Source organism: Leptonychotes weddellii, chromosome 6 (genome assembly GCF_054177405.1).
Source record: "Leptonychotes weddellii isolate Sample4059 chromosome 6, ASM5417740v2, whole genome shotgun sequence".
NCBI classification, from domain to species: domain Eukaryota; kingdom Metazoa; phylum Chordata; class Mammalia; order Carnivora; family Phocidae; genus Leptonychotes; species Leptonychotes weddellii.
In genome coordinates, this window is record NC_138374.1 from 36,147,614 (window position 1) to 36,155,985 (window position 8,372).

Here is an 8,372-nt window from a genome sequence, read left to right on the forward strand (position 1 = left end):
GCGAGGCTCGATTCCAGGATCCAGAGATCGTGACCTGAGCCAAAGGTAGACTTAACCGACTGAGCCACCCAGGCGCCTCAAGAGTGAGAGAAGTTGTAGCCTTCTCATCAGATAGAAAATGCCATTAAAATTATGATGCAGTTAAAGGGTGGTCCTCACTCTCGTTCTTGTCTCAGCTCTGCCACTGGCAAGCTAGGACCTTAGGCAGATCCCTGTCCTGCCTGTTTCTCAGTGTGGACATCTGTGAGCATTGTCATCATGCCTCCCAGGTAGAGAGGCTTCGAGGAAGATACTCTAATATTTTTAACAATAGAGAGTAACTTATTCGTTTAGATAGAATCTACTTTCTGGAACTTTAAAAGCTTTGTACAATGTAGACAGATTTAATGTATTTACCGTTAAGTGTTATATTGGTATCAAGCTACAATAAAGGATTTTAAAATTTTGTGAAATTTTAAAACTTCCTAGTTCATACATGAATATACTATCACCGTTTAAAAAATTTCAGGCAATTAGTGTCTCCTCACTGTTCTTGTTCCTATTCCAGCGATAAGGACTATAATTAGTGTGTATTTATTCTTCCCGGCTGTTTTTCCATGTATTTGCAAATACATGGTGGCAGAGATTGCTGCTGTCATAGCATTTCCCCCTTCTTCCTTTACTGACGAGTTTCTGGAGTTTTACCTGGACGCCTGGCAGGTGAAGACTCGGCTTCCCTGCCTCCCTGATAGTTAATTGTGGCCCCGTGACTGGGCGGTGGGATGTGAGTGGAACTTCCAGATTGGGCTCTTAAATAATCTCAGCCTCTTGCTGGCTGAGATTCTGGGGGGACCTTAAGCAGTGATATGGGAGCTACAGAGGTTGTGTGTTGAGGCTGGAGAAGCTGGCCTGCCAGCCTTGAACTGCTTTCCTTCTACCTGTTACTTAAAAGCAAAATAAATTCCTGACTTGCTTAAAACCACTGTCTTTTGGAGTCTCTTTATTACAGAAGTAGCTTTGTTTTATAGGTGTGATTTAACGTGGATGGGATTATATTATCCTTACTGTTTTGCAGCTAGCTTTTCATTTAATGTTATATGCAAGACATCTTTTCATCCCTGAAATTATGACTCTACATTCATGGAACTGCTGGATTAAAAATGACATAGATTTTTAAAAATTTAAAAAATTTTTAAATTTAAATTCAATTTAATTAGCATACACTATATTATTAGTTTCAGAGGTAGAATTCAGTGATTCATCAGTTGCATACAATGCCCAGCTTTGCCTGTTACTTCAAGTGCCCTCCTTAATGCCCGTCACCCAGTTACCTCATCCCCCCACGCCCCTCCACTCCAGCAACCCTCAGTTTGTTCCCTAGAGTTGTCTCTTATGATTTGCCTACCTCTCTGTTTTCGTCTTCTTTTTCTTTCCCTTCCCCTATGTTCATCTGTTTTGTTTCTTAAATTCTACATAATTGAAAAAAATGACAGATTTTTAATTTTAATGGATGTAGTGAAACTGCTTCCTTCCATTTACACTCCATAAGAGGACCCATTCTCCACAACCTTACCAGCAATCATTCTCGGGAGGTTTTTGTTTTTGTTTTGTTTTTAACCAATGTTAACGGTTGAAAAGACCTTGTTTGAACTTCAGTTACTCTGATTACTTATACAACCAAACACTTCCATGTTTTTGGCCATTTGTAGATCTTGAGTGTTGCCTGCTCACATCACATTTGCCTAGTTTTACAATTGGGTTATAAATCTTTTAGGGTCCCTCCCCCCAAACAAAAATGAAAAGGCGATTGCCCCCAATTATTACTAAAGCTTTTCATTCTTCATTCTTCTCTCTGTTCATTCTTCTCTCCACCCATCTGAAATGCCAAGGTTATCATATGCTAAGTTGTCTCTTCCTGGACAATGGATCCAGATACCTGTTCTACCAACCACACTCTTCACTGTTGACTTTGAACTATGTTTTGGTATCTACACGCAAGTTCCTAGTCCTTCCGGCCTCTGCCCCCATTGTCTTGTGTATTTCCTGTTCTGGGTAAATCTTAGAATCAGTTTATTGTGTCACTAAGATTGTGTTGCTCTTTTGATTGGGATTGCATTCGTTTATTCATTGATTTGAGGATAATAGACTTCTTCAAATTAATACAATTTTTCACATTAGGATCATGATAGGTCTCATTAAAGTATTTTATATTCTTGGATAAAATTTTAATAACGTTCTTCATAAAGGTCTTGCCACATTTCATATTAGGCTTATTCCTAGGTATTTTATAGTTTTTTAGTTTTGGTTGGGGATCTTTCTTACATAAAAATGTGGAGAATTAGAACATCCATGTATCTACTTTGCATATGATGTCATTTATCATATAGAAGTTTTAAATTTAAGTATAGTCAAATTCAGTCTTTTCTATGTTTTGTTTCCTTATTTAAGAGTCCCTTTCCTAATCTGAGGTCATGATTACATTCTCAAATTTTCTTGTAAATTCCACATGGATAGTTATTTTTCCAACACCTCTAGAAAAAATAGCCCATCCTTTCCCTCTGATTTGTGAAGCTATCTCTATGATTATATCAAACTATCATATAATTATGGAAATATTTCTGGGCTCTGTATTCTGTTAAATTGGTCCACTTAGCTAACTTTGCCAATAACTCATTGTTTTAATCATTGTAGCTTTATAATTTTTTCTCATATGGTAGAATGATTCCCCTCATCTTCCAAAAATGCCTTAGTTCCTGGTTCCATGTAAATTTGGGGATGAGGTTGTCACATTTAGATTCTCGTTTTCAAAATTGTAATGATTTATACAGATTATTTGGGGAGGATTGTTTATGATCTTGAGTTTCTCATCTATGAATAAGACATTATTCCATTTTTATTTTATTTATTTATTTATTTTTTTAAAAGATTTATTTGAGAGAGAGAGAATGAGAGAGAGCACATGAGGGGGGGAGGGTCAGAGGGAGAAGCAGACTCCCTGCCGAGCAGGGAGCCCGATGCGGGACTCGATCCAGGGACTCCAGGATCAGGACCTGAGCCGAAGGCAGTCGCTTAACCAACTGAGCCACCCAGGCGCCCTATTCCATTTTTAGTACATATTTATTATGAAGACATAATTCCACTATATCTTTCACTTATAATAAGATCATGCACATCTTACATTTATGCTTAATTATCCTACGGTTTTGGTTGCTATAGTAAATGACATTAAAAAGACATTTTCTAGTTCATAAGAATACTGTTGATTTTACATATTGGTGTGTTAGCTAGCAATCTTGCTAAACTATTTTACTACAGCTGATTCTCATATATTCTAGGTATTCTAAATATCATCTACAAATATTGTCAGGATTGTCTCTTGCTTTTCAGTACTATGACCTCTTATTTTTTTCTTAACGTAGTTCCTCTAGCCCAATGTTAGCCAGGAATGGTGAATAGTGTGGCCACCTGTGTCTTGTTCCTACTTGAATGAAGAATACTTCCCATATGTCAAGCATATTTGTGCTGTTTCTGGTTGATAACTTTTATTTTATTAAGATTTTATTTATTAGAGAGAGAGAGAGCCCAAACAGGGGAGAGGGAGAAGCAGTCTCTCTGCCAAGCAGAGAGCCCAATGCAGGGCTCGAGCCCAAGACTCTGGGATCATGACCTGAGCTGGAGGCAGAGGCTTAACTGACTGAGCCACCCAGGCACTCCGGTTGATACTTTTTTTTTTTTTTAAGATTTTATTTATTTATTTGACAGAGAGAGCAAGAGAGCACAAGCTGGGGGAACAGTAGAGGATGAGGGAGAAGCAGGCTCCCTGCCAAGCAGGGAGCCCAATGCGGGGCTCGATCCCAGGACCCTGGGATCATGACCTGAGCAGAAGGCAGACGCTTAACCATCTGAGCCACCCAGGCGCCCCTGGTTGATACTTTTTAATGAGTTAAGAACTTTTATTCCTATTCCTAGCTTGCAAATTATTTTTATTAAGAATGAATGTTTAATTTTTCAGTTGCATTTTCTGCATTTACTGAGATGATAATACTTTCTTTAATCTGCTAGCATTCTGAATTGGATTAGTATAGTAGATCTAGTTTTTGTTGAGTCAACTCATTCAGTCATTCCTGGGATGTTCTCAATACTAGGTTGGAGGTGGGAGATCCCTATTGGGTTGTGATGTATTTTGTGTTTAATATACTGCTGGTTTCAGCTGGCTACTACTTTGATTTTAACCCTTTGATTCATAAAGGAATTTGTGCTATAGATCTTTTCTCTCATTTTTTGATGTGCTCTCTATGTGTGTATACTTTGTGTTTGTGTGTGTGTGTATGTGTGTGTAGGTTATTCTACTCTTGGAAAATGAATTGGGACACTCCTCACCTTGTTCTAAGAAGATTTCATATCACATGGGGATTATATGAACATTTGGTAGAATGCTTGTAAAACTCTTTGGGTTTGGTACCTTTGGGTGAATGTTTCAGCTTGATCCTTAGGCTCATTAAATTGATTTTTAACAGTGTCAGTTCTATTAGTCTGTCTATGCCTTGCTGTGTTTCTTTTAATTTCACAGTATATTGTTCGTCTCTAAGATTTGTCATTGGTCCTTCTTTCCTAATAGTCTATTCCTTTGTCATGGATGAATTAGGCTCTTTTATCCCTCAAGTGTGTTAATTATCTTTAATATCTCCTTACATTTCCTCTAGTCAGTTCATTTCCTTGAACTCCCGTGCTGCAGTTTGGTGTTTTGGTACTTCCTTTTTGTGGTGTTGGTTTTCCTCTTTGATGATTGATTCTTCGTTATGTTTGTATGGATATGTGTGAGCTCCTCCGTTCTGCTTAGAGATGCTCTTGTTTATCCTAAGCTGCCTTGAGAAGGAGGGAACTGGACTCTGCTGCTGGGGAGGAAGTTCCAAAGCAAGTCTCAGGTGCATATGGGCACCCCATTTCTCCCCACTGCTTCCAGCAGAGGGCATGGTAAAGCCCCTCTGTCCAAGTGCTTGCCCTCATGGCAGAACTGAGGGTGGGCCCAACCTCTGGCTGATCCTAAGACAATGACTTACTGCTGCCTATGGGCTCAACACCCAGCCACTCCCACCTTGGCAGCCATCACCTGCTCCATGGGAGGTTGCCTTCTCATCCCATTGTGTCTGCCCTTCAGGGATGCTTCATAATTTCTGATTCACAGTGGCCCTCCTTTACTCATCTTCCAACACTCATTGATATCTATCTATCTATCTATCTACCTATCTGTATCTTATACAACTATATATGACTATTTTTATATGTGTATATATATTTTGTCTGGAAGGGGTGTCAAGCATTTATGCTCAGTCTACCATTTGGTTCGGTCTTCATATAATGACTCTGATTTAACTTCTTTAACCTAAGTGTATTAACACTTAATTCATGAGAGTAATTTTAGAACATATTTTTCATCTGAATCTTAATTTACTGCCCAAGTGGGAAAGGTTCTTTCGAAGTTGAATTTCACTTTCCCATTCAGTGTCCTCCGAGCAGGGAGCCCGATGCGGGGCTCGATCCCAGGACCCTGGGATCATGACCTGAGCCGAAGGCAGACACTTAATGACTGAGCCACCCAGGCGTCCCTCTTCCTTGTATTTTAATACAAGCATTTAAAGCTATAAATTTCCCTTTAAATGCTTCTTTGGTGCATCCTATAGTTTCTAAGCTTATGTAGTCATCGTTATTTGGTTATAATTTCTTTTTTTTTTTTTTAAAGATTTTATTTATTTATTTGAGAGAGAGAGAATGAGAGACAGAGAGCATGAGAGGGAGGAGGGTCAGAGGGAGAAGCAGACTCCCTGCCAAGCAGGGAGCCCAATGCGGGACTCGATCCAGGGACTCCAGGATCATGACCTGAGCCGAAGGCAGTCGCCTAACCAACTGAGCCACCCAGGCGCCCTGGTTATAATTTCTAATTTCCAATACGATTTCTTCTGCACCTCATAAACTGTTGCTAGTGTTGAACTTTCTTTTTTTTCAAGATTTCATTTATTTAGTTGAGAGAGAGACAGATCATGAGCAGGAGAGGGAGGGGGAGGGGCAGAGGGAAAGGGAGAAGCAGGTTCCCCGCTGAGCGGAGAGCCTGATGCGGGACTCCATCCCAGGACCCTGGGATCATGACCTGAGCCAAAGGCAGACGCTTAACCGACTGAGCCACTCAGGCACCCCAATCAAGTGTTGAATTTTCAAATACATTTGCAAGGTTGACTCTCTTTCTTTTATTGATTTCTAATGTTATTTTACTATGGTCGGAGAAAATGGTCCACAGGGTATTGATTTTTTATATTTGTTGAAGCCAGTTTTGTTGTCCAGAAACTGGCCAGATGATGCTGATTATTAGGTGTACTGTAAATGTTTGTTAGGTCAAACCTGTAAACTGTATTGTTTAAATGTTCCATGTCCTTACTAATCTATTCTTTCTCTACTTTATCAATTACTTAGTAAGGTTTTATAAAATTTTCTATTATGATGTGGATTTTTAAATTTTCTTTTTATAAGTCTATTGATTTTTGCTTTATCTGTTTTCTCACTGTGTTGTTAAAAACATACAAATTTGGATTTTTTATATTTTTATGGTGAATTGTTTCCACTATCTTCATGTATGATCTTATTGGCTCTAATAATGCTTTTTGTCATAATGTCTATTTTGTCCAATGTAAGTAGAGCTTCAATTGCTCTTTTGATTAATATTTGCCTACTATATTTTCTCATCTTTTTACATTCATCTGTTTTTGTGTGTGTCATAGTGTTTACTACATCTCATAAAATAGCATATGGCTGGATTAAAAAAATCCCATCTGAGATTGTTGTATTTCAATGGGAAAATATAGTCAGTTTATAACTGAGATTACTAATAAATCTGTATTTACTTCTATCTTTTTTGGGTATTTGTTTTTATCATGCTTAATTTTAATCCTCAACTTCATTTTTGTCCTGTCTTCTGTGAATTGTTTTTTTCCCTTTAACTTTTTTTTGTTATTGTTATTCCCTATAACTTTTATTTACTTGGAAGTTATACAGTTTATCCCTATTCTTTAAAAGTTGAATATGCAGTTGTTTTTTTTTAAAGATTTTATTTATTTGACAGAGAGAGACACAGCGAGAGAGGGAACACAAGCAGGGGGAGTGGGAGAGGGAGAAGCACGCTTCCCGCGGAGCTGGGAGCCCGATGCGGGGCTCGATCCCAGGACCCTGGGACCATGACCTGAGCCGAAGGCAGGCACTTAACGACTGAGCCACCCAGGCGCCCCTGAATATGCATTTTTAAAAATCAACATTTTTATACTTTTTCTGAAAAATAAAAGAACCACAGGACCCTTGCACTGTTTTTTTTTTTAAAGATTTTATTTTTATTTATTTGACAGAGAGAGACACAGCGAGAGAGGGAACACAATCAGGGGGAGTGGGAGAGGGAGAAGCAGGCTTCCCGCGGAGCAGGGAGACCGATGTGGGGCTCGATCCCAGGACCGTGGGATCATGACCTGAGCCGAAGGCAGATGCTTAATGACTGAGCCACCCAGGCGCCCCAGGACCCTTGCACTGTTATTGTATTGTTTCCACCAACCTGCATGCATGTTGTCTTGCCTTTAGGTCTGTCTTGCTTCCAGTGATATCTATTGATATAGTGTTGCTCCGCACAGTTTATGCTCCCTTAGATGTGCCTAGAGTTCCCTCATTTCTTTGTTCATTATTGCCGGCAACATCTCTTTCCTTACTTCTAGGTCCAGTTTCTCTGCTTTGGAAGTACAGTGAGTGAGCAAGTGAATGAGTATAAATGGCACGCTCTACTTGCATGAAAATTACTCTATCCCACCTCTGGGATGGTTCTTCAGCAGTTTATCAGGTTTATCAGGTATGTGTTTTCAATATATTGAAGATGTCCTTCTCTTGTCTGTTGGCTTCTTCTATTGCTCTTTAGACACCTGCCATCAGTCAGACGCTCATTGCCTTATAAGGTTATTGGTCTTTTCTCTCTTGTTGCTCTCTATATTTTCTTTTTGTCTTTGCTTTTTAAATGATTTTTAGTGAGGTATAGCCATGGGTTCATTTTTTATTTTTCCTGCTCAGGACTACTTCTTCCTCAATCTGAGGATTCATATTTTTAATAATTTCTTAAAAATGATGAACCTCTCAAAAATGGCCTCTCCTCCCTCTTCCTTCCAGAATGCTTATCGATGTGTGTCAGCTCATCCCATCCTAGTCTGTAGTTCTTGAACTGCTCAGAGAGTTCCTTCTGTTTCTTTCGCTGTGATGCATGCTGGGTGATTTCCTCAGACTGTCCCGCACCCCCTCACTCATTCTCCTCTCGGAGGCATTTAACTTGCTCTTTAACCTATTGAGTTTTTAATTTCAGTGACTTACATCTTTAG